Raw genomic sequence first — 21,622 nt, 5'->3', positions numbered from 1 at the left:
AACAATTAAGAGTGCATTGGTATTGTGTCTTGGCATTTTTTTTGTCTTCTTGAAAACCTACTAAATTTGTGCCAGGAAGAATTGCATTTGGGAGTTGAGGGGACTATGTAGAACCATGCCACTGAAGCCCACTTGTACACACACACAGGCAAATACAAACGCATACTTCCATGTTCACAGGCATGCACTCGGACACACACAAGCACACATGATTTGTAATAGCTTCAATTGCTTCCTGTTACTGATGTGTGGGTACAATGTTCTTAGCTTTCTCTTTTGTGAAGATGATTTGGTTAACAGGTCAGGGGGTGACTAGAATAACTCTGGAGTTCAGGTGGGGAAATGATCTGGCAATTTTTGCTAGTGGTTCAGGTAGGTGACCAGAAGGGACTAGATTAAGGGCATGCTCCACCCCCATGGGTCTGGAGAGGAGAGGGAAGAATTTAAATTTTTAATAAATTAATCAGGGTTCTAGATTCCTCCCCTAACTTTTGAAATACATTATATTTCATATATAAATGCATATTCATATATGAATAATACAATATGTTAGTGTTATCTGTAGTCAGTCCACTGTGCAGGAATTCACTGCTCTTCATATTTCTGGCTCACTTTAACCATCTCTCTCCACTCCATTCTCTCTGGCCTCTAGCAATCACCAGTATCCCCTCACTTACAATGGCAGAGACTCTTAGACTCCACAGAGAAGTGAGGTCATGAGGCGTTGGCCTTTCTATGCTTAGCTTTCTGACATGACGGTAGTTCCACCCATGTTACCGCACTCCCAATATTTCTCGTTTTATAGCTGAATACTATTGTGTGTATATATACATTACATTTTTATCTAGGAGCCCTTGATCGACAGTGACTTGTGTGTATTTCTTTATTGTTGTGAACAGTGCTGATTGCAGGGGTCAAAGGGGCACAAGCGTACCTTGCACTTGATTTCATTTTCCTCGATGTGTACTTAGTCTAGTGGCTAGAGTTTACTTTTTAAGCTTTTGATGACCTTCTGTACTGAATCTGAAGGTTGTTTTGGTTATTGTGGACATGTAACAATATTAATTCTTCTAATCCATGAACATGGAATATCTCTCCATTTTTGTGTTGTCTATAATTTCTTTGAAAGTTTTTTATCATAAAGTAATAACTATTTGGAAAGTTAGATGTATTTAACCTAATGAAACATAGCATGGTATATTCATGTATGAAAGTCTTTACATATTAACCTTATTGATATTTATAAGTTCTATGTTTTATCATTTAATATTAAAAATGAAAGGAAAGCTATCTGTGACACACACTGTTAATCAGCACTCAGGGAACAAAGGCAGGTGCGTCTCTGAGTTCCAGGATAAGCGAGTTTCAGGACAGCCAGGATTGTTACACAGAGAAACCTTGTCTCACAAAGCCAAAGTTAAAAAAAAAAAAAGATAAAATACGATAAGATTAAATGTAAGGCATTATTCAGGTTGATTCTTGACATTTTTGCATGGCACATTGAGATTTAGTAGTAGAATCTTGTGGTGTCACTAGCCTGCTGAAATACAGAGGGTAGTTTCTTATTGTTCCCCCATTCTTTTTGGCAATTTCACTGTGTTTAAAATTGCAAGTTTTGTTTTGCTTAAAGTCCTTCAAACAGTGTTAACTCATTACTATAGAACAATGATAGAAACAACACAGTTGTTATTTCACAGTTGAGTGTGTGAGCTGAGTGGGTAGTTCTGACTATGCTCTCTACAAAACTGCGTTTGAGGTGTCAATCACGGTGGTGGAAGGTAATTCAAGATATATGTGGGGGGGGGTCTGCTGACAAGCTCGCTTGAATGGTATCAGATCATGCGAGCCTATTCAAAGTGCTGCTAGGACAGTGGCAATTGGATTTTCCCAGAGTGAGATACAGGGATGAATAAGAGCATGCAGACAGTGCCACAAATCTTGAATGTGACATTCTGCTACTATCCCTATAAGCTATTTGTTAGAAGAGAAGCAATGATCTCCCCCTCCAGAGTGCTGAAGCCCATGGAATCTGGGGTTACTGTGGCCTTTTCAGGGGCTGCTTACCATGCATAGCTGACATGTCTGGACCTAATTACCCATCTTTCCAGTTTCTTGTCCTGTCAGTCTTCCATTTATACTAGACTCCAGATGGACCAGACTTCCTGGTTTCTAACATGTTCTTTTTTCGCCTCCAGACAGAAAGTGAGATGTTGTCTCTTCACCAGGCTAACCCACAGGTGTATTGTAGACATCATCAGGGTAGAGCTCCTGGTGAAGCATTCTCTTTCCAAGCTCCCCAAGTTAGGGTAAGAGCCCAGTTCTTCTTCAGTTACAGCCCAAATCACAGGCATTAAGGATGCTTCGTTTTAATTTCTGTGCCTTTTATGACTTAGGCTTTAACACAACATTAGCTACTTATTGTTTGTTGAATGGATGGTGACATGACCACCTCAAACAGAAGACAGGCTGTCAGTGTGGCTGGTTAGTCTTGGTTGTCAAGTTGACATGCCTTGGGAAGTAGGAACCTTAACTGAGGAATTGCCTTCATCTGCTTGGCCTCAGGGCCACATCTGTGGAGGCATTTCCTTGATTGGTAAAGGAAAGACTCATCCTACTGTGTGTGTGACTCCATCCCTGGGCAGGTGGACCTGGGCTGAACAAGAAAGGGAGCCGACCAAGCCAGCAAGCAGTGTTTCTCCATAGTCTCTGCTTCAGGGCCTGCCTCCAGGTTCCCGACCTGAGTTCCTGTCCTGACTTGCCTTCATGATGGACTATAAGTTGACACTGAAGGGCACCCTCCATCTTCAGGGGGTTTGGGCCAGGGTTTCGTCACAGCAGCAGAAACCAAACTAAAATTGCCAGTAAGCCTTGAGTCTTACACGTGGATCTGGCAGGGAGTTAACTGTGTTATTCCCAAATACATTTTCATGAGGCAGGCCCTTTAAGTCTATTGGTTTAAGGGGAAAAGAAAGCCTGATTTCTGTTTTAGGCAGCTTCATTTTATTTATTTATTTTTACTTACTATATCAACTGTGTTGCAGATTGAAGAAAAGTGACTGCTTAGTAGAAATTGGTTCCTATTTTGACTTAGGTTGTAGCAGTTTGTTTTGAAAGTTGATGTTGAGTTCCAAATCAGTAATAACTTTGCACTAGTGCGATGTACTTAATGTCAATGCTGGGGAAGGCTTTGGGTCATTCAAGTTTTGCTCTTGACTCTTCACTTCTTCAAACCAATATGAGCAACTGCCAGGAAGTGTGTCACTGTGAGGGTGGGCTTTGAAGTCTCATATGCTCAAGTTTCACTTAGTATGACACACAGTCCACTTCCTGTTGCCTGCAAGATGAGGGACTCTCAGCTACTTCTTTAGCACCGTGTCTGCCTGCATGACACCATGATGATAATGGACTGAATGGACTGTAAGCTGCCACCCCAATTAAATGTCTTTCTTTATACAAGTTGCCATGGTCATGGTGCCTCTTCACAGCAATAGAAACTAAGACAGATCCTAGAATCTAGTTTTCTTAGTCTAACCATTTTCCTTCCTCAAGACAGAGCCTCAATGGGCGACAACCTTTCCCTATGTTTGTGGCACTCTTTCCTAGTATACTTGGGACTGGATATTCTTCTAATCCTCTTGTTTCTTTTCAAATGTAGTACCACAGGTGTAATATTTTCAGTCTTCAGCCTTCACTGGCAACTGTCGATCACCATGAAGCTCCAAATCTGGCTTGGTTGATATGGATGAAGAGCCTCTCTGTTAGAGCATTGTGTCCCTTCCTGTCTGGTCTCTTATCTGCAGCACTCCGACAGGTGCTGTCATTGTCAGGTGTGCTGACATCACTCCACAGGGAGACAGACTGAAGAACGCACAGCCACTGTGAACACACACTGGCTGAGTGCCTGGTGTGTAAGGGGGGGGGAGGCTGGCTTCTGTGGGGAAGTGGCCTCAGGGCCTGCACCTCTGCCTTCTCACATACACACCAGACTCCTCTGCCTTTTAAGGAGGATTAACCACCTTGGTTGGAAATATCCTGATCCACACACATTTCGTCTTCCACACTCTATTCATGGACTCCTCTGTATATACCAACAAGAAAACACAGATCACGTGGTAGTTAAAACAAGCTGGGGGCCAATAAGATGGCTCGTGGATGAAGCTGCTTGCTGTGCAAGCCTGGAGTCCTGGGTTTGATCCCTGACCACATAAAGGTGGAAGGAGAAAGCTGACTCCACCATGTTGTTCTCTGAGGTCTGTCTACTCACAGGGCATGACACATGTCCCCTCCCCAATGTCCACACGAACAACAATGATACTAATAAAAATATTTACCCTACCAAAGGCAATTTGATTGTGGAAATGAGTACTGCACTATGCTTAAAATTTTATTTAAGATAATCCCAGTTTCTATTATCTTTTATATTTTAGCCGCTCAGTATCTAGAGCCATGGATTCTAGTGAAGATGTAATGCAAGCCCCGTGTGTGAGTTTAGATTTTCCAATAGTTGTGTTAAAAAGCAAAGGAAACAAATGAAATAAATTTTAATAATACAGTTCTTTAGCCTAAGATTTTCAACATATGTTTATCAACAAGAACTTTTCTAATAATGTTTTTCATACCACGTGTTATGGACAGCACAGACAATTTGTCTGTGCATGTATGTTGGGTATGGGGGCACACATATGTACATGTGAGTATTTGACTGTATGCTCAGATACATACTCATGTTTATATAGGGACAAGTGTCTATGCTCACGTGTGTGTGTGCGTGCGTGCGTGCGTGTGTGTGTGTGCGTGCGTGCGTGCGTGTGTGTGTGTAAAATTTAAAATCTTAGTTGCCCTTCACCAGGAGCTATACTTCTTGGCTATTTTGAGGCAAGACTTCTTACTGGGACCTAGCACTCCTTAATTAGGCTAGGGTAGGCTGACTGACTAAGAAACCCCAGGTATCTGCCCGTCTTTATCTCCTAACTGCTGGGATGAATAGCATGCCCCACCATACCAGGTGTATACTGGGGCTTGAACTCAGGTCCTATAACTTGCACTTTGTGATAAGACACATCTCCCTGGCCTTGTATTTCTTTTAAAGACCTCTTTGACATATAAAGCTACAAATGATCATCTAGTGAGTTCTTACTGCTAAATTATTCCAATTTAGCTAAAAGGGCTTTCTGAAATACAAAAAAATTCTTTTCATTATCGCTATGCTGAACCTCACCTGTGGTAGATTGTAACGAGATTATGAAATGATGGTGTCCAAAGACACAGCCTACAGTGTCAACTAAGCAGGGCCCATGGGGATCACAGAGACTGAAGCAGCAGTCATGGGACCTGTATGGGTCTGGGCTAGGGATGTAATATATGAGAAGAATAAAAGAGAAAAAATAGAATGATGGTATGACCCCCTCCAACACACAAATCCAAGCTAGTTAGTAAATAGGCTAATGGACTAAACAGCCCTCACAAGAAACACAAATGGCCAACAGTTTTGAAACTGTTCAACATTTTTAGTTATAATTAAAACTTATTTTGAGATCCGTCTTACCCCAGTCAAACTGGCTAACAGGAAAAAAGCAATAAATGCTGGAGAGTCTGTGAGGCAAAGGGGACCCTTGTTTATTTCTGGTGGGGATGTGAACTGGTGCAACCTGGGTGGAATCAGTGTGGCAGTGTCTGAATTAGAATCACCATGTCACCTAACTTTGATACTCCTGGACATAGAAAATGGGTGCTATGTCCTACCACAGGGTGCTTCCACACCAGTGTCTATTATTGCTCTGTTCACAAGAGCGAGGAGATGGAGTCAGCCTAGGTGAGTGGATAATGAGAATGTGGTCCATAAGCACAGTGGGATTTCATTCAGCTGTGAGGAATAATGAAATTACAGGGTTTGCAGGAAAACGGATGTCTCTGTAGAGTGTTATGTGAGGCACTCCGACTCAGAAGGACAAATTCTGTGTGTTCTCTCAGATGCAGATTCCAAGTCCTAATTTACATATAGGTGCATGTATGTAGCTGTGAGCTGTTAGAGTAGAAATGGGGAAGGAAGGAAAATGAGGTTTTGAGAAAGTGAGGGAGCAGTAGAGTGCTCATGACATGGAAGCAGAAAGGTGGTTACAAATAAATGAAAGAGGAAGGAGGGAGAAAGGGAGGGGCAGCGAGGTGCTGTGGGGGCTGAGTAGGTGGCTCCATCCTAACTAAGGCCATGTAATATTTCCTCAGCTGAGTTTTCATCATTTTAAAGGCATTTTGTGTATCTTTTACATGACCTTTAGCACTTATTAGGGAGATATATATAGTTATACCAGTGAACTTTAGCTGAAACCTTAACAAAATGTAAATGCTTTGTTAATTTGTCTTCAGTGGTCTCATCAGTGTGGTCTATCTTATTCTCCACAGTCTAGAGGGATTATATTAACATGTGCCTGTTCTATGGAATGACAGCTAATAAATAATGAATAGTCTTTTGTGCCAAAACATTTTTCCTGTTATTTTCCCTCAGAACTTCAAGATACTTTGATTCTGAAACAACTTTGCTTTTGCAAAATAGAAGGACAATTGACAGTCCTTTTCCCAGTGGCCTTTTAATCTATAATCTCTCTGTGATGATTTGTTTGCTTCATGTGCTAATGCAGCAGGAATTATGACAGAGCTCGGATATACAGCTGAGAGAAAGTAGCGTCGTCCGGGATGGACAACGAGGCAGAGCCTGCTCAGCCTGGGCTCCAGCATCTTCACAGCACATAAACACAGCTGCTGCACATTTTGCCTGCACTGACCACACTTTTCCTTTCTGAATATTTTTTTTGTGGCATCTCACTTCTTTTCTTTTTTAGTTTTAGAGAAAAACTGTAATACATATTAAATTTGAGCACAGTTAGTAGGATTTAAATGAAAAGTTCCAGAAGTATAGAGATTACTGTGATTACTGGCTGTACATCACAGCCACTTGAGGATCTTTGTGAAATGCTCCACCCAAGGCTTCATCGGTGTCACAGTAGACTATGTAGCCTTGGAATCTGTTGTAAGGTCTCATCAAGGAAATTCCCAGCATCTCCTGTTCTGTTTCACATACTGTGTTAGCACAGCATGTGCTTACCATGGCCCCAACACTCTGAAAGTAGCACCAGGCTCCGTGCTTAGAACCAAGAGCTTAGGAGCTCACTTTTCCAATTCACTCTTAGCTGAAGCAGAACTCACTCCACGATGGGTTAGACAGCCAAGAATCCCCCAATGTCAGCATTGTAAGGTTTCTTCTTGTGAACTCTGTGCCTGGTTCCTACTGCCAACTCACCATCCTACCTATCTTGGTATGTCCAATAAGATGATAGCTAAGGGTGGGTCCCTTAGCATGCCCTTGGCTCACAGGCTAGGGTGGATATTTCCAGGCAGGGTTACCCACATAACCACAGGGATTTAAGTCCTTCCTAGTTACAGAGAAGCCAAACACTATTTGGAATAGAGCTAATTGATCGTGGGGCTGGGAATTGGAGGGAGGGGAGTAGGAAAAATTTTGAAGGTTTAGGTATTTAACTGCTAAACTAGAATATAGCACTTCTTAGGATTCCAGAGGAAGCACACCAGGGAATAATTCTGCCATTTCTCATCACTTTTTGACAATTTTGATTCTATTTCAGGTTCTTTATACAAGATTTAAAAATAACTCTATGGAATGACATGTGAACTATGTGTTCTGTTTTGCCTCCTTTCATTGACACTGTGTCGGGAACCTTTCTATTTAAGTTGGCTGTGTATATAGAAGAGGTATTGTATACTGTTCCCCACTCAAATGCCAGTTATGACCAGTTATGGTAGCATATGACCACATTTCTATGCTAACTGCAAACACATCATATGGAGATACATAATGCAGACACACAATAGCTCACACGGAAGGAGTAATAGTTACTCTTGACTCCCAAGGGATTTTCAGACGATTGAGAACCTACACTAGCCCCCTGTGGTTGGTCATAACACCCCTCATTTTTTTTCTTATCAGTCCACCCTTTGAGCTGACTAGTCTGGAGCCAGCCAACTAATAGATGAGGAAAATGTGTTTATAGATCTCACAAAACAAAATCTTCCTGACTTCAGCATACTGTTCCAGCTAGAGATTACCCATGCATCAGCAACTTCCCTTCTGAATATCAGAAAAAAATCTCAATTGAGGCCACCTCTCCTCAGAAAACTTCAGCTTGTAGCAAATTAACTGAAAATAGCCAGGACAAGGTCTCAGCGATATGGCCAAGAGATTTTCTTGTGTTGTCACCTTAAAGAAGACCAGGGTAGTATTTTACCAGACCTTCTTGTTTCCAGAGCAGAATTTAAGATGAGAATCACATTGTTGACAAATGCATTCTTATCCCTTGGAATTCTTGCTAATGTAGCTAAAAATGAATTAAGCTGACTCTTAAGGACAGTTTTTTGTTGAGGCAGAAGGTCCACATTTACCAAGCAAGAATGTTTTCATACTGGATTAATAAATAACAAAAATAAAGTTACCCGTGTTATATTCCTACAGAATAATGCTATAGTTCTTGTGCTTTAGAAGTATATTTTCTGAGAAGGCTATTTTCTCTATATCTATGGATGAATCTGGGTATTAAGCAGACTCTATTATAGGAATTGCCTTGGGCAAAAGTCTTTATATTCATTAATAGTACTTTACCATCGAGGGTGTTTTCCTAAAGGGTGACAGTTTGTTACTCCACGTGCACATACTGTAGTGATAAAATTTAAGTAGGATATACATATTTTTCTATAATTCTTAGCAAAAGGGTCTCCCATATAGACACAGATTATATTAGGAAAGAAATGCTGGTTAGTGGGATTGTGTCTTGCTTACATTCCTACTTTCTTTTGTTGTTAGATCAGAAGGAACGTGTTGACAATGGTGCTCTGTTATCTTCTAAATTCTGGGAGTTGTGCAAATACACGAGACAAGTAGGCTTAGAAAGCCAACCAAATATTAAAATAGATGATATAGCCAGAGCTACCTTGATGAAGTAAAAGGGGAGAAAGCGTGGGATGCATGGGCATGGATGCATGATACTTTGCTGTTTTTCTACCCAAAGAAGAAGGGCAAATGTGTGATTATTTTTTGAATAAACCCTTATTATTAGTAGTAAGTTTCTGTGATTTGGTCACTTAATTTTAGGCAGAAATCTTTTCATTAATTAGGATAATGAGAGATGGAACATTCTGTATCTGTTGTGGGTACCTGCTGTAGAATGAAAACTGGTTTTCAGGTCTGAAAATTATTCATTCTCTATTAACAGTGGAAGCTCAGACGGTGGGAGGGAAATAGAGCCAACAATGCAGAGTTTCTTCACAAGCTCATGTTTTTTACATATGACATTCTTTTCTTGTTGTTTCTTAGACCAGAAAAATAAAATGTTTATCATTAGGGAGAGATTGGAGTCATAATGGAAAATTTCACAAACCCATGTATTTCAAACTTGTCCTTTGGAGGAGGGTGGTTACAGCTAATGCTGTCCAGCAGCCCGAGTGCATCGTCCACGTAATTGCATGGTGTGACTGAACATTACATTGTAGGGCATTCATTAAAACCGTGCATTTAGATGAGGGAGAAATGTAAAACCACATGGGAGAAGGGGCTAAATCACTATCTTAGTGCATAAAATTAAAAACAACAATTAAATAGGGGGCACAAATGGTCAGAACCACCATCTTGAACAATGTGAAATTGTGCACTCAATGCCTGTAACACAATAAAAATAACCACAGAAGGTAGAGTCCTTGGGAATCTTTACTTTTGTATTACACAGTTTCTCTTTTTGTGTCGAGGACATTCCCTGATCTGTAACATCAGGCTCTTAGTATGAAACGCAGGCTGGGGAGATGAGTGAAATGGGTGCAGACTTTGTCCCTGTACCTGAAATCACTGACTCTGCTGTTGGCACATGTGTGTCATAGACCAACCAGGGACAGGGAACATGGGGGCTTTCAAAGGAGGAGGAACTCCTAGGGAGACTGAGGCAGTCTGTGATGGCTGTGTTGCCCTGGATTATCTCCAGGAACAACAGCTGGCCTCATCAAATGCCTTAGAATTACAAATGTATCATGGCTATTTACAAAAGCATGGGAATAATTTTGTTTCTAATTCCAGTATCACCAAGAGAATATTCTTTGTAATTGCGAAATACCTTATCTCTTGATCTTTAGTCCAAATATAAACAAGTTATGACATTCCTTTTGTTGAATGAAAGTTAAAGATAATTTCTAGTTTGATTGCATCACCTAACCTCTATTTTTGGAAAAATTTAATCATATCAACCTAATCATTTATTTATCCCTCTAACAAGCGTTACTAGTGTGGCCCAGAACATATTTCCTGATTTAATATAGCTCAGATTGTCTGATTTAGAGCATAATTGGAGTCCTTTAGAAGGACATAGTTGAAGGCACATCCCACCAGATAATAGCTGCTGGGGAAGGAAACAGGTTTTATTCAATGGAGTGAATATCAACCACTCTTCAGGGCTGTCATGCTCAGGAGTTGATGGCCAATATAAGTCAGAATCCATGCCTTTAAGTGGCATTTTTGTCCATTTTTTCATGTTTTTAAAAGAAAAAATGAACATGAGGTTGATTAGGTACAGAGGAAGGGAAGAATCTAGGTGGAGTTGGGTTATGGGAAAGAATAGGATAAAAATCCACTGTATGGAATTCTCAAATAGCTTTTCAAAAAGAAAGAATACTTATGAAAAAAAGGACATATTTAGTAGAATGACAATATCTTGTTTGTAAAAGCTCTATAGATTAACATTCAAGGTAAACATTCTAGGCAGTCACTTTCATAATACTACCACCGGCTTATTTTTATAGCTGGTATTTAGTTTGTAAGGAGTGGTGACATTATTTGAATTCTTATGGTGGGACATTGTGTATTTGAATACAATGTGCCTCAACCCTAAAATATGTATGTTTGGGGAATAAATTCATAGTCCCTACAGTGAGCTTAACTGAAAATTCTGACTTCTTGTGTGAACTTCTGTTAAGTTTCAGCTCATCACATAAGCCTATCTGTCATCCACACGACCCATCTTGCAGTCAACTGATTTCTCAGATCTGTAAAAGTGTATGCATATTCACATTTATTTCTCTAAGTTCGTAGCTCACAATTTCTCTCCCATTGCTTTGTTGATTTTGAAGTAAAAATACTATCTGGTATAACCAAAATTATTCATATTTGACTTTTCTGCCCCATTCTTGACACAGTGACAGCCCCAAATGTTCATCAGTTAGAATTGTGGCTGGTTCCCGTGGTAAGTTCTCTGGACATTTTTCACAGTCCCAAACTCAAAAGTTACAGTTGGTAGTAGTTCTCATTCTAGAACATACACAGTGCCTTTCTTTCCTGTTTCTGTAGCAATGTGTTTGGCACCTTGGGCACATCTCACATTGTATCTACTTCTGATGCCAAATCCGTTTCCTTCCTTCCCAAGAAATTTAATTTTTATAGCCATTTTAAGTTTACAGCAAAATTAAATGAAAAGCATGCAAAGTTTCCATACAACCCTCAATGGAAACTACTGATATTTTCCCTGACTCCAAAGGTTGGCATTTTCAGAATGCTGTGTCCGGGGAGTCATATGCTATGACTTTTCCTTTCCTTGGCAGTCTGCCTTTAAGTCCTCTGCATGTCTCCTGGATTGACAACTCGTTTCTTGTGACTGAATACTATTGCATTGCCTGGATGGATCACAGTTTGCTTATCCATTCACCTACTGAGGGGCACTGTAGTTGTTACAACCTTTTTTACAACTATAAAAAAGCTGCGGTAAATATCCAGTGTATATTTTTGTGTGTAAGTTTTCTGTCCCTTTGGGTGAATGCCACTCTTGGCGGACTCTATAGTTAGAGTATGCTTATTAGTTTTATAAGAAACTGAGAAACTGTCTTTGAAAGTGGCCATACCACTTCAAATGTCCACAGGCAGTGACTGAACATTCCTGTTGCTGCATGTTATATGGGTGAATGTATTGTGTAGCCTTTTGGATTTTGGCCGTGTCAGTGGTAGCTATCGATTTAAGTTGTATCATGCTAACATCTTAGCCATTGGACATCTTTTTACATGTTATCTTGCCATTTTCTTCAGTGGTGTATCTTTTTAGATCTTTTATTCCTCATTTGCTTGTGGATGATGTGTCTATATGCACATGAGTGTGTGCTCATGTGCTATATGTACCCATGCATACATATGTGGATAGAGGTCAGAGGTAAATCTTGGGTATCCTTTCTTAGGCTGCTGTCCATACTGCTTTTTGGAGGCAGGGCCTCTTCCTGGCCTGGCACTTGCCAAATTAGGTTATGCTGGCCAATAAACCCCAGGCACCAATCTGTTTCCATTTCTTCAGCACTGAATTTACAAGTTTGAGCTTCTGAGGCCAGCTTTTTATGTGGGTTTTAGGAATCGAACTCTGCTCTGTATGCTTGCGTGGCAAGTATTCATGGACTGAGCTATCTTCTCAGACCAATTTATTGATTTTTAATCAGGCTGTTCATCTTTTAATAATAGAGTTTCCAGAGTTCTTTGCATATTTTGGACAGCTGGATTTTATCAGATGTCTTTTGCAAATGTTTGCTGCCCATATGGCTTGTTTTCTCATTTTCTCTATGTTGTCTTTGAGAGAGAAAAATAATATCAGTTACTTCTTTCATGAATTTTGAGTTTGGTGTTGAATTGCAAGTTCTATCCAACACAAATCATCAATGTTGACAATATCAGATGTTCCTATCCATGGACATTGAGTATTTTCTATTTATTTAATTATTGGATATCTTTCATTAAAATTTCATAGGTATCCTTATGTAAATTTAAAATTTTTTATGTGAGTGTTTCATATGCCTGCTTGCCTGGTGCCTAAGGAGGTCAGAAGAGGTATAATCACCTGGAATTGGAGTTAATGGATTGTTGTGAGCCACCCACTATATGGGTGCTGGGAACTGAACCAGGAACTCCTGCAAGAGCAACAAGTGCCCTTCAGATCAGATCCATCTCTCCAGTCCCATCTTATAAAAAAATCTTATATCTATTTTGTTAGGTCTATAAATTTTTTTTGTTTTGTTTTTTCAAGACAAGGTTTCTCTTTGGCTTTGGAGGCTATCCTGGAACTAGCTCTTGTAGACCAGGCAGGTCTCGAACTCACAGACATCCGCCTGCCTCTGCCTCTGGAGTGCTGGGATTAAAGGCGTGTGCCACCACCGCCCGGCTATAACTAAATATTTTATATTTAGGAGTATAAATGTCTTGACCTCAAATTTTTCCTTTTTTGTTGTTTATATGTAAGAAAGCAATTGTCTTTTTATATTCTAACTTTGTATCTTATAGTTTTTCTAAATGCCCCAAGAGTCTCTTGTTTTGTGTTTTGTCTATTCTTTCAGGTTTCTGAATCATGATGTTACCTACAAACACACACAGTTGTGTCTTCCTCTTTTTTGTCTTCATCAACCTTCATTAGCCAGGATTTTGCTTCCAGCATTGGTGATCAGTAGTGAGAGGGGTGGATACTTTGTTTTCTCCTTAGCCTAAACACCTTAGGTTAGCATGGTTAATAATGATATTGAATATTAAAGCATGTATTTCAGTAGCACAAGCCATCTTTATGATGATAAGGAACTTTTACTTTTTTCTTGGCTTTTGTTTGGAGGGTCATTTCTTATGAGTATTGACTCTCATTATATGCTTATTTTGAATGATATTTTCTTTCTTCTTTAGCCTTATGCTGTGATGAATTATATTGAGTGTTTCAAGCACTTAGTGTTGCTTCAGACAATTTCATATATGTATCTCATGTTGCTCCCCTTTTATCTCTTCCAGTCCCCACTTTTCCCTGCCTGCTCCTTGCCATGCTAATTTTCTTATGCTATAGTCCCATCACAGCTTAAATTCAAAATTAACTTTGGCCTCTAGGTTTCTGTATTTAGTTGCTACCCGTCATGCACATGTCTCAGATCAAGAAAAGGTTGTGTTCTCTAAGGTTGGCAACCTTAGACTCTGATTACCTGCCAAAGTGGAATTCCTGCATGTCATCATGATATTCTTGGTAAATGTGTTTGAGCATGGCTGACATGTTTGAATTTCCAAGGCTACAGATGGGTTTTGATGGCCTTGTGGCTTTCACACACTGCTCCTTCATTTAGATGGCACATTCCACTCGCCACTGCCCTCGATGTCACCTCTACACCTGGAAAACTCTGACTTCCTATACTTCAGCTTGGTGTCAGAGCCCTTGGGATGCCTTCTTTCAATCCTGCCCTCTCCTATAAATCTGTTTGAATGTTCATCCTAAGTTCATATTTCACAATTACCTGGCTTCATGCATACACAGTTTAATAAACTACTAGCTTACTGATAGCAGGAACTGTGCCATTATCTCCATATTGCCCATACATAGTAGATGGTTAATTAGTTTTTAATCAACTCATAGAAATACTGCTTGCATATATGCAAACATTCATTTTGCTTTTCTTGTTATACCTGGTGATAAACACAGAGCTTATTATTGTACCAAATTATAGCAAACCCCATAAAAAAGAGTTTTTTGATTTCTTAATATATTTGGGTCTTGTTCTCAACTTACTGTTGTCATGGTTACTATTATTTTCTTACCAAGCAATAGATGTTAGTAAAATTATTGGTCACCTATTATGCCTATCGTTTAAAAAGTAGCTTATATATTTCTCATTTCATGTTTATAATGCCCTTACAAGGCTTACTTTATCATATTCATTATATAGTTGAGGAGCTAGAGGCCAGTGATATTATATAATTGACTTAATTTCTTATTTGCTCAGTGGCAGAGCCAAAGATTTGGACTCTAGGTCCATCTATTATTTAGAGCTCTTGTTTTTGTTTCTGCACATGTTGTCTTTCTTCAGATACATATGGAAATGCTTATGAAAATGTGTAGTGCTTTCGAAGGGTTACCATAAGGACATCTTTTATGGAAATTGCATCAAAGCAGTGATTCATAGAATGGTTGACACAGTTACCAAGCCTCTTTATTGCCCAATTTACCATAAACAGCTATGTAATTTAAATATGTTTGATGTTAAGAGTGTCTATTAAACAATAACAGAATTAGCCATTTCACAAACCTTGTTGGTATTAAAATAAACTTGCCTCAGATGTGCTGAGAATTACAGCAAATGCGATAACAACACTAAAAGTTACGTTTGTGATCATACACACAAATCCAGCAAGCTAAGCCATCAAGACTGAGCTTTGCATTAAAAAAAAAATCTCTTGTGTTATTAGAGGATCACTTTCAAATTCCCTAAAAATGTGATGTTACAGGTCTGCACAATGTCCAGGATACAGGGTCTGGTTTGCACATTTGTGACAAATCTCTTCCCTGAGCTGCAAAACAATTTGTTTCTGTCATCAGAGGGTTAAAGAAGCCGTTTTCTTCCTGTGCTGTTGAGAGACTTTTTTTTTTCTCCTGAGAGATCAGGGAAATGCATCAGAAGAGGCGATCATTCACATTTGGCCACTGCTACTAAAACAGTTGTTTGTTTTCCCCTCTCTCCTGATTTTGCTCTTCACCACTTATGAAAGAAGTGGGGGAAGTGACCCTAAGCACCCGCCACCCCAGCAGCACACAGACTTTAACTCAAGTGAGGGGTCGCTGGCTCAAAGCAAAGCTGAATTTGGTGGTCTGTCTTAGAGGCCTCATGGACAGTTGCCAGTTCTATAACACTGCTACAGAGTTCAACAGGCTTTTGCGTTCTTGGCAACATTTCCCTTCTGGGAGACGTGGGATGAGAATAGAAAGGATAGCGTATAGACTATTGCACAGTTTTTTCAGGGTGTGATGGAGAGTCTTCTGTCATGTGCCGGTCGGTTCTCTGCTCTGTTGTGTTGTGATGTTTTTCAAGTTATATCGAACAACCATCTTACTGTGGAAGCCCTTTCATTCTCTTGCTTTTTGTTTCTAGAGGGTTTCCTTAGTAAGTAAATATTTCTCTACTAGTTTGATATAAATGTATTAGATGCATTCAGAAGATAAATAATGAACTCTTTTCTTAAAATACATATCAGTAATTGGGGGAAAACCTAGTTTTCTCTATCAGTATATGAAATGACATCATGAAAATCCAATGAATAAACTTCAAAGATGAGCTTAGAGTATAGGAAGGTTTATTCTGTAATTCAATGTGTTTATTGTGAAAGACGAGTGTTAGCTTGGAAAAGGCACAAATTCCTTAATGCACATTAAGAAAAGTCAACTATGATCTGTGTCTTTAATATCATTCTTTTCCCTGGAGAGGTAGTGGACCACTTAAGAATGATGTGTTGGGGATGGGAAGATGACTCAGGCCATCTCTGAGAGTGGGTTTATTATCCCTGCTCATTGATAGGCAGATGAAAATACAGAGTCACAATTTGTAGTAGTAAGTTAGTTACTGTTTCTTTAATTGACCCACTAGATACTTAGTGAAAATAAAAATAAGATTAAACAAAACAGACAAACAGAATTGGATTAACTAAAAGCCCCGAGGAACAACAATCTGAGTCATAAGGATTAAATGTGAAAGTCCAGTTGTGACTTTCTTTAATAGTAAATATCAATGGCAGATAAATGGCCTTGGGTAAGCATTTTCCACACAATCATCTATTATTTTTCAAGACACTATTTAGTATTGGAGATAAAAAAGTAAATACTGCATTCTTTCTTTAAAGGACTTGTAGCCTAATGGGAAAGAAAAATAAACAGTTGCAATGTGAATAGTGTATAATGAGATTGTGTGCAAAGTCTAAGAGGTGATGATTCTGGGAAGGAGAGGGAGGGGTCTACTGAAGGTAGCATTTTTGAGCTGAGACTTACAGGACATGAAGAATTTCGCTAGGATGTCTAGCTGTAACCCAGCTGACTAAGGGGGAGCTTTGGACAAGAAGCACAGTGTCTTTTAAAAGAGCTGCAAGAGAAGGGTACCACTGGCCAGACAGAGAGCACATTGCTAATTTATGTTGTCCATAATAGCAAAAGCATGAGGTGAGGTAACAGGTCAGGGTCTGAAGACTGTATAAAGCATGAACCAGTGATTACCCAAACCAAGGAAGCCAGGAGGCTCTGTCTTGACTTCTGGTCTAGGGAAGAAAGGACTGTGGGATGCAGTCAGGCCAGAAGTCCAGGCCTGTACTGTGGTTCTCACACTTGCTGAGGAGCCATCAGTCCTGCTGGATGTGGACAGGTAGAAGGGAAGACATTCCATTAGAAAGGGAATGACTGCAAAGACACACCACAGTGCCCCAAGGAAACACAATCCATGCTTGAGCAAGGCCTTATGTGTAAGCATACACAGGGGTTAGTGAAAATTCCAGAGCAGTAGCCAGGAACAACCTGGAAGCTTTGGTAGACTACCTTTGGTTTTGAACTGATTCTGGAGATGAAAAAAAAGAACCTTTGAAGCTTTGACATTTTGAATGATCACTTTGTTGCTCCTGTGGAGGAAGGAAGGTGAGATTGGAGTCATGCAGTGTAAGCAAGATGCTATTGCCACAGTGCAGATAAGACTGGAGGAAAACTTGGACCAAGATACATAGACATGAAAGAGGTATGCACTCCCCAGACTAGAAAGCTTTGCAAAGAGGCCAATTCAGTCTATGAGGTGTAAGGTACAGTTAAAGGTCTCTGTTGTCTAGGTAGACAGTATTACCATTACATTCTATGATGGAGAGAGAAGCAGCATAGACTGGTAGAGGCATTTGTGGTGGGAGATGAGGAAGAGTTGAACAACAGTCTGAAAATTTCAGTTTGGGAGAGTCTCTTCGGGAAGGTCTGGTAAATGTGTTTGTGCGAATGGTCACTATTTGGTTCAGAAGCCTATGTGAGTTAACACTGCAGATCTGAAAGGATTGCCATTTGGCTTGAGCCTCAGAAATAAACTCCTACAAGGTTAACAGTTTATGGAGGACAGGAAAAGGATAGGGATTCTGAGAAATCATAATAACTAAGGTCTAGAAGAAATGGGATCTAAAATAGTGTGGATGTGGGGGACAGTTGGTGATATTTTCAGGAGTCTGCAAAACATTAGCAGTTAGAGATCAAGGCATTCTGGGAGTCTATCAGCTGAGCATCACCCTGGGGATAGGACATCACAAGTCACAATCCTGATACCTTTTAGAACTACCTGGCTATCTTCAGCCTTGTCATTTGAAAGTTTTGGGAAATATGTTAAGAGTTAACTAAGTAATAGCAAGAGTAATTACCGTTTGAATTTTTAAAAACTTGCCTTAATGAAAGATTAGAAGGGATGGAGACATTACTTATAATGTAGCAGAAATATCCAAAGTAATGGTGATAATGGCTTTTGATCAAAAGAAATTAAATAGTGGGTTGGAAAGAGTGGAAATGTGGAGTGTGGAGCAGGAGTTCACCTGAATGCCTCTACACAGTCATGGAAGTCTCATAAGCTTTGTGGTGGGGACCAACAGTCTCCAGGAGCATGTATATGTCTCTGAGCAACAACAGATCCAGGGCTTTCCTCTAACCTGTTCCTTCAAGGAAGTGATGTCATGTGGAGAGGAAGATAAGAAATATACAGGACATGAAGAAAGCCCAGATCTTTGATACTTGGGATGATCAATACCTACTACCTTCTACCAGAGTGATATAAATTCATGTACAACTTTAAAAGAACTTTGTGCAGCACTGTTTGCATTTAGGAGTGTGCGTGCACACACACACACACACACACACACACACACCTTTACTTACTGATCAGCATATTTTTCTGTTGAATTTATAGCCACACCCAATCTCTCTGTGGTTCCTCATGTTATTTCAGGGGATGTCAGTGTCTTAGTTGAGTTACTGTTGCTGTGACAAAGCACCATGACCAAAAGTGAAACGGAGGAAGGGTTCATTTCAGCTTATGTTTCCACCTCCATAGTCCATCACTGAAGCAAGTCAGAACAGGAACTCAAGCAAAACAGGAATCTGGAGGCAGGAGCTGATGCAGAGGCCATGAAGAGTGCTGCTTATTGGCTTGCTTACATGGCTTGCTCAGTCTGCACACACACACACACACACACACACACACACACACACACACACACACACACACACTCTCACTTAAAATACAGATAAAACAGCTGGCCCCTTACACAAATAGGCTATTAAGAAAAAAAGAGGTAGTAGATGCTTATTCTTTTTGGATTTTTATTTTAAACAATAAACAAGAGGACAAGCACATATGGAATTCAAGGCCAATTAAATTTAATAAATGATACTGTTAGTCATTGATTTCTTTCTTACAGATTGCTAAGCTATGTGCACATGAGGTGCCATGGTGAGAAAAAGAACAAAGATCTTGGTTTTTTTTGTTCAAGGATGTTTTTGTTTTAGGAGCCCGCCATTGGTGGTCCTCTTCTATTCATTTTCAGAAACTATACTTGAGCCTGTTGTCATAGGTCACGGCAACAGTAATCTATTCATGGAAATTGTATAACAGAAATGCAAGGCAAGAGAGAATAATGACTTGAGTAAATCTTTGCTATGACACAGATTTATGTTATCACCTGGGTTTCACAATCTTTTTCTCCTGTGTTACCATTCTGATATGAGCGCTATCCTTCATTCTGAAAATGAGGGCCAGCAAGCATGCGCAGTTCACTCATTAAATATAGTACAGGTTGATGGGTTGGGTGCATTCCCAGGGCCAGGGTTCAACCTGAATGTGCATGTACACACAAAGCTGTTAATAAAGTATGCTATCTGACACAGTTAATGAGCAAGAAAAGGCCTGAGAAAAACATCCAACACTCTGATTTAATCATTTATAGACATTACTTTCTAGTATGCCTTTGACATTATTTCATTTGGTTTTGTGAGCTCACGAACTTTTGCTGTTAACAATATTGTAAAAGGTTTACACTTACTTGGGTTGGGGAATTGGCTGTCTCGTTCCTTACCTTCCTGATGTGTTCTGTTTTATCAACCAGCCTTCTGTGTGCTGTAGAGGCTGAACCACCAGACAGTTCAAGTTTTAGAAACTAGGTATTAGTGTAAGGAGCTTGGGGCTTCTGTCTGCCTAAGGAAAAGTCCACACCATAAATTGAGAAACCATATGATGGGGTGAAGGGTTACAGAAGTGCTCTCAGAGCAGTAAAAAGCCTTCCTAGTTAGGAATTCAGAGTATAAAAACCATTTGCTGCTGCAGAGCCCTTTAGAAACTGATGTGCTGTCTGTCCCAGTGAATGTCATTGTTCCTTTTCAAGTGCTTACCTTCACCTTAAAAAGTGAAACTCGTGATTTACACCAAGCATTTCAATGAACATGCATCCACTTGGCAGGATAAAATAAAAATCATGGGACGATATTTTTTGGACTAAGCTACTATGCTTAGGCCTTAACCAAGCAGGCAAGACCAGTGCATCCCAAATAAACTCACTGAGAAATCAAAACTTCAAGGAAACAGATGAATTGCAAAACAGACAAGTTTGTCCTGAAGACAGGAGTCCATTGGCTACTTTTACTTTGATAAACACCTGAAAGAAACAACCTAAGAGAAGTGTTGATTTGGGTTCATGGTTTTGGAAGGGAACAGCCATTGTTTGGGGGGAAGGCATGGCAGTGATAACTATGTGGGACTGTGGAGTAGATAGCTGGGATGGCTGCTTATATGGCCTCAGCAATCAGGATATAGAGACTGTGGAGTAGATAGCTGGGATGGCTGCTTATATGGCCTCAGCAATCAGGATATAGAGTGACATCAGCAATTTCTTCCAGGAAGTCCCACTTCCTCAATGTTTCACAACCTTCCAAAGCATTGTAGTCTTAGGCAGTATGAACGCTGGCCAGTGGGTAGAAAACATCTGAGTTCCAGTTTAATTTATCTGTGTGCTGTACCCAGCGTGCGTGAATCTTCAGCCATAGGGTCTTGTTGCCTAGTTCTGGTGGGTGAATTGGAGCAAGACAGTAGGCTCTGTTGATTTGGAGCTTCTGGGGATCTCCTGGGCAACTCTTAAAGAGGTATCTCACTCCTGCCTAGGTTTTTTGGTTTAAAAACCTGTAGTTTCTGGAAGTAGCAGAGAATACCTCTGTTCAAACTTTTAAAATGTTTGTTCTATCTTCTAGTTAGCTTATAGAGTAGTTCAGTTCCTATATAGCTTTTCCTTATTCATTTTCGTTGGTATTTCCCTCAAGCCCCACTTGTCTGCCATCCCCCACCCTTTACCCCATTTAAACTTCTCTTAGTGCTCTCTCTCTACTTTCATGTCACGTGTGCTTTGCCATCTCCCTTCCGAAACCCTTCTCCATCTCACAGTTCCTTTATTGCCCACCAGCGTCCACGGACACTGTCTCCAGCTTAAACTCAGGAATCCGCAGGCCCAGAGCAGGATCCACAGATGAAGAGAACTTAAAGCACTCACCTTTCCAGGCCTCGGTTACCTTGGCTGATGTATAACATTTCCCAGTTCTGTCCACTTTCTTGCATATCTTGTTTTAATTTTTCCTTAGTGCCAAGTTGAATTCCCTTGTATATATTCACCATACCTTTCTTAAGTCACCAGGTGATGGGCGTCTAAATGGATTCTGTTTCCTAATTATCGTGACTAGAGCAGAAATGAACATAGATGTACAGGTATCTG

General features: G+C 40.0%; 1 protein-coding gene across 1 annotated transcript in view; it reads left to right on the top strand.

Annotated features, from left to right (window-relative positions):
* Nucleotides 1–21,622, top strand: part of Col25a1 (collagen type XXV alpha 1 chain) — a 373,933-nt gene that overhangs the window by 120,883 nt on the left and 231,428 nt on the right. The gene's annotated exons all lie outside the window — the stretch shown is intronic.

Source organism: Cricetulus griseus (assembly GCF_003668045.3).
Source record: "Cricetulus griseus strain 17A/GY chromosome 1 unlocalized genomic scaffold, alternate assembly CriGri-PICRH-1.0 chr1_0, whole genome shotgun sequence".
Taxonomy (NCBI): domain Eukaryota; kingdom Metazoa; phylum Chordata; class Mammalia; order Rodentia; family Cricetidae; genus Cricetulus; species Cricetulus griseus.
The sequence above is the reverse complement of the archived record's forward strand: the minus strand, read 5'-3'. Positions and strand labels throughout refer to the sequence as shown.